Genomic DNA, 6,002 nt, shown 5'->3' with positions numbered 1-6,002 from the left:
AATTCTTTGCTTTAAATCATCAACAATATTTGGGCTATTCACATAAATTTTGAACTTCAAATAGCCCCATAAAAAAAACCAAAGGGGGTTATATCCGGTGATCTTGGTGGCGACTTAATAGTTCCTCTTTGTCCAATCCATCTGTTAGAAAAAGTTGTATCAAGAAATTGTCGAGTGGTTCAAACTGTAGGAAGTTCAAGTAGAGCTCCCCGTTTAATGTTTCGATTTTTCACAATACCTGCACACACATTATTTTTTGGAAGGCGCTGTCTGTGGTATTCTTGGGTCCAATGAGGATTTTCGGTTACGCAACATTTGCAATTTTGCCTGTTAACGTGACCATTTAATATTAAGGTGGCCTCATCAGAAAAAATAATATTTTGAATGAAATTTCCATTGTCATTGTTAGCCTCAAGAATCTGCTTACAAAACTGCACTCGACGGTCTTTTAACAATTCATGTACCAGTGTTACTTTATTTATAAGGATGATATTTATTTACACGAAACATTTTTGCTACTGACCCTATTAATCAATTCCAATGACTGAAAATTGTACTAATTGCAACATGGGGATTATTCTCCGTTTTTAATACAATATTCAGTATAGCATCTTCAGATGCTTTTGGAGGTTTTCCTTTAAATAAATTTCTTACATGGTTGTGTTCCCTAATTGTTTATTTAATTTTGCTAACGGTGGATCTAGTACTTGCAGGACGATGAGGATGAGTTGCATTAAATATCTTACAGACTTCTTGTTGTGTACGCACCCGGTCTCCAAAACGAATCATCATGAGTGTTTTAATTCGTTCCTTTTCAGATAAATGTATTTTATTGAAAAATGATGCGTGAAATGACAATTATACTCCTAAATGCATGACAAACCGTTATCAAATAGATTCTGAAAATGGAAACAGTCATTTCAATCTCTAGTCGACGTTTCGAAAAGATCGAAGTGTTTGAAGTAGTTTCTTTGAATTATATCCAACAAAAAACAATTAAGCAGGCTTAAAAATAACGTCTTACCAGAAAGTTTAAGTAATCCTAATAATGTAAATGTTTTTTTTGTTCTATCTTACAATTTTTAATTTTTATGATAATAACATTATATAAAATGAAAAAATTTTCTCTTTAATTTATTGTTATCAAGCGAAGAAATATTTTAAATATTGAGACAAAACACTTGGAAAGCTACTGATACTGGCAAATTCCCTTAATATACATATGGTCCAGCTTTGCTGTCCATTTACACTTTGTTTTATTACATATGTATATTATAAATAAATGCATACTAAACTACTATTTTTCAGTTGCGTTGAAACAGGCACAAGCTATGAACATCTGCGTTGTGTAAGCATTCTGCCTTTCTACGCTTTCAAAAAGTACTTTTGAAACTGTATTAGGTGTTTAGAAAAAATTCAAAATAATCATCCATTATTCTCAAAGAGACTTAAGTATATGAACAAAGGGTAGGAGAAAGTAAACTCAAAGTCCAAGTCTCATAAATCAAGCGTCTATTTAAAGGTTACGCGTTTCGCCGCATTAGGGCATCATCAGACCTAAGTAAAATTAACAAAATTAAATAATACGGAACAGAACGCTAATTAACAGAAAAGACATACCTATCTAAATACAAAAGACTGCACACTGACTCACACTAACATAAATAAAAACAAAATAAAATAAGTTTATACCATCGTGTATCGTTATTGACTAAAATATGAATTTTAAAATGCCAAATATCACATCCAGTAAATTTTTTACATATTATTTTATAAAGAATGAAAACAAACACAATTATGAATGGAAAAAATTCAAAAAAAGGATTTTTCAAAAAACACATTGGATCAGATCCAATGGTCTCTGGTTCGATCCCTAAATGTCAAAGAATATCGTCACCCAGCCAGAATCTTCGATCTACGTCAAAGAATAATTGATGCATATCGCAACATTGATGTTGCCACTTTACAAAATGTTAACAATGTTAAAAATGTACAAATGTAACGTGAAGAGTTCTCCAATAGATTATTTTACTGTCTTGAAGCTAATGGTGCACATTTTCAACATCTTTTGTAATGAAATAGTTACTCTTTTGTGTTACCTAAAGTTTAATTATTTTAAATAGAAATAAAAATGGGAAAAATAAGATTTTGAAAGGCTGCCATTTTGATATGGGTAGAAGTAATGACTTGATATTCTAGGACCCTAAAGCATTCAGTAGGAACTTTCAAACGATGTATCGCATGATTACATGGAACTTTTATATTGAAGATTTCCAAAATAAGCTAGGGACCAAAAAGTAGTATTTAGGTTGATAATGATGTGTGCCAAATTTCAAATTTGTATCCCAAACAGCACAGATACGTAGTAAAGACGTATCTTGTACGTACTCCACGACATAACGTACGTACACAGTACGTACGCCAAAAGACGTATTACGTACTATGGACGTATATAGGACGTCCACTTTCCACAGAATTTTACGTCATATGTACGTGCTTTTAGGATATTTTACGTCATATATTGAAGATAAATGACGTATCTAGGATGTTTACACCAATCCTTTTTTTGTGTGATAAAATGTATTTGGAAAAAAATAGCTAATTTATAAAACCGAATATATATTGATTATAAAAAAATATATAAAAATATAAAACAAAAGATGTATACAAAAAAATAGACGTTTAAGAAAATACAAAAATACAAAAAAACATCATTTGTTCTTCGCAACTATTGTGAAATAGAGTCTTCAATTTTCTTTGTGCTTCCAATCCCTACTTGTAGTGCTGCACAGTAAAATTACATTTTAAAATAAGCAAGTTATCAATTAAGTAATTCATTATTACTAAAATGAATGACTATGCTTTTACCACCTTGGGTGGTAAGGGGTTAGCTGGTAGTAGATCCTTCCTATCTCTAAGTGAACAGTAAAACTAAATTCAAATGTAATAAGAAAATGTTATTATAAGCTGAATTTCGATAAATCCTAAATTCATAGGAGTGTTAACTTTTATTACAAATCGACGTTAATACTGCCAATCCGACTGAAAGAAGGGCGTTCGTTCTCACATCTGTCACTTGTCTTAAACACACTGGGTTGCTTTTGCGACCGATCTGGATAATTTTAATATATATATTATTACCCAGATAGCACAAATCTATCCAATGAATGTCCATTGGATATCCATGTAGGGACAGCAAGTATTCACTGGATATCCAGTGGATACTACGAATGACACACTCATGTAAATCCTTTTGGACACCATTTCTGGATACCCGCTGGCTTCCAATATCGAATATTTAGCGTTACGGTGTTTGCTCGGGAGCAATAAATGGTGCGTAGATCTCATATTTTAAATGAAATATTTAAAATACGCATATTTTTTAAAAGCAGCAAAAACCTATCTAGTGGTGGGTATTCTCTGGATACCAAGTGATAATCCCTTAAATCCTGTTGGATACCATATGAGCGCTTGATGGACATCATTTTTGGATCAAGCCGAAATTTGAATATACGATTATTTCATATATTGCTTTCATCTCTTCACCACCACCAGCTTAGTTTTTCCTTAAGGCACCCTACTTAATTGTAAGCAGATATATGTATGAGATTATAGGACTTGTTGAAGTGTGTCATTTTTTCTTTTACGGTTTGGTTTAATAAATAATTATCAAATGTAATGATGTAGCCATACAGGGTGTTTAAGAACTATGGGATCAAACTTGTAGCGGTTATTCAGTGCAACAGTAGAAAACATTTGAGTATAGAGACCCATGTCCGGAAAAGTGTCACTACGGCACTATGGCCCTAAGACGCGTTAAAATTTAGAAAGACAATGAATTACTTAAGTAGCATGCATTTCATTTCTGCCTTTTGTACATGACATCATCATAACAATTGTTCAAAATGTGAACGTCAATGTCAATGTTTAAAAATTTTATAGCTGGAGATTTTAAACAATTTACCAGAGTTTGTGTGTTATTATCTTTAAAAACGAAAACAGTGGAGCAGTTTCTTGGCCTCCTAGGTCACCCGATTTAATGTCACTAGATTTTTTCCTGTGGGGAAATGCAAAGTTTTTGGTCTACGAAACTCCAGTAGAAACAGAACAAAACTTAATTAGACGAATTATAGCAGCATTTGGAATAATTCAAAACAAGTATCAAATTTTTAGTTATTTTAAATTTTAAGTCCGCCAAAATCATGTGCGACGAAAATCGGTATATTCAGATTGGAGGACGACATTTTGAACAATTATTATGATAATACATTTGCAAAAGGCAAAAATAAATGCATAAGATCCCTGGGGAAAATACCTCAGTAGATGCCAACTTAAGACTTTGAAAATGTGTTGTGAACAGCAAACTTAATTAGTTATTTACTTATTATTTTTTCCAATAAAATGGTATGTTGCTAAACAAAAGCCATAGACAGATCAGCTAAAAACATTTTTTTTTAAACCTTAATTAATTTTGAAAAAATGCATACTTTTCAGTCACCCTATTAAAAACCAATAATTGGCAATAGTTATTTTTACATAATTTTATTTCGAAAAAAAAATAAAAAAACTACAGAAACATTTAAGGCTCTTACATCTAAATTTCCTACGATGTTGGATTTTCTATTTTAAATTTTTTGTACGGAATTTTAATTTGTCTAAAGACATAAAATAAAAGAATAAAAAACGGTCCATTGCCAATCAGATTAATTGGTTAATATATAACACATATTTTTGATTCACATAATTAATGTCAACTTTTTGGGGCTAGTTAAAACTGTTTTCGGATAATTCTTTTAAGTACTTAATTTTCAATCTAATTATATAAGAAAATAGATTCATATAACATAGTCTTAGGGCCGTAATACCGTAATGACCATTTTCCGGACATGGGTTCCTATACTCAAATGTTTCCTACTGTTGCACTGAATAACCCCTGCAAGTTTGATCCCATAGTTCTGAAACACCCTGTATATGAAGATCCCCTGGAATATACATCTTTTAATAAATATCTTTAGTCATGCCGAAATTCTAACTCTCTAATTCTAATCTCTGTAATGTATTTGGACATTTCATGAATATGCACTGGAAGGTCTGTGCTATCAGGGTATGACAAATACTTCATTATCTATAGTTTTTGATGTTTTGAAAATCCTTTACCTAATTACTTTTCGACTAGATCAACACGTAAACTAACTAAATTTATAGGGTATGTTAGTCCTTTAGAAAGAGGAAATCTGGATTTGACAGTTGTCTCATTTACACCGAATCCAATGACTTTTTCTATAAAAGCAAAGAAGCATGCAAATAATTTTGAGTGAAAGTACCTGAATGGCTGTAATTCTACGAGTTTGTTATTGCTTGTTTGTTATTTGTTATTGCTAAAACAATAAATAAATAAATAAATACAATTTTAAAAATTCATAAAAGGCACGTTTGCAGAACAAAAATGGATCATCTTATGTTTGTGAAAGTGTTTTTGTCCTTGCCGGGTTGGTTGTTATAAAATATTCATCCCGGCAGTGATTTGTTACCATATTTAGATATTATTTCAGCAAAAATGGTTAACCTTGCGCATAGCGCTATATTTTGGTATATATAACCTTTTAATAATCTTCTAACAATCTTGAAATCATTTTTTTGCAAACAAGCACTATCATCAAAACATATCAGGTATTAAATGAATGTATGCGCAAAAATTAGTGTAACATTATTTACAAATAAATCAAAAATTTATTAGAATAGTACAAAGTTCAGTAATAAAAGACAAGAATAAAAATATGAAAGTTCTGGACAACATTTGCTGGATACTCGAGTAAAAAATGTGAAAAATGAATGCACGAACAAAACACCCGTGTTCTAGTCACATTTTTTCCCTAAAATTCATAAAGCGGTTGTATTTAATTCCTGGCTGGGAAAGAAAATCCAACAATTTGTATGTTCTTATACTCATCACAATTTTTTTTCCATCTGATAGTTAATTATACCCTTGAAAATATCCGTAC

The sequence above is a fragment of the Anthonomus grandis genome, chromosome 9 (genome assembly GCF_022605725.1).
Source record: "Anthonomus grandis grandis chromosome 9, icAntGran1.3, whole genome shotgun sequence".
In the NCBI taxonomy this organism is placed as follows: Eukaryota; Metazoa; Arthropoda; class Insecta; order Coleoptera; family Curculionidae; genus Anthonomus; species Anthonomus grandis.
Note: the sequence above shows the minus strand (reverse complement) of the source record.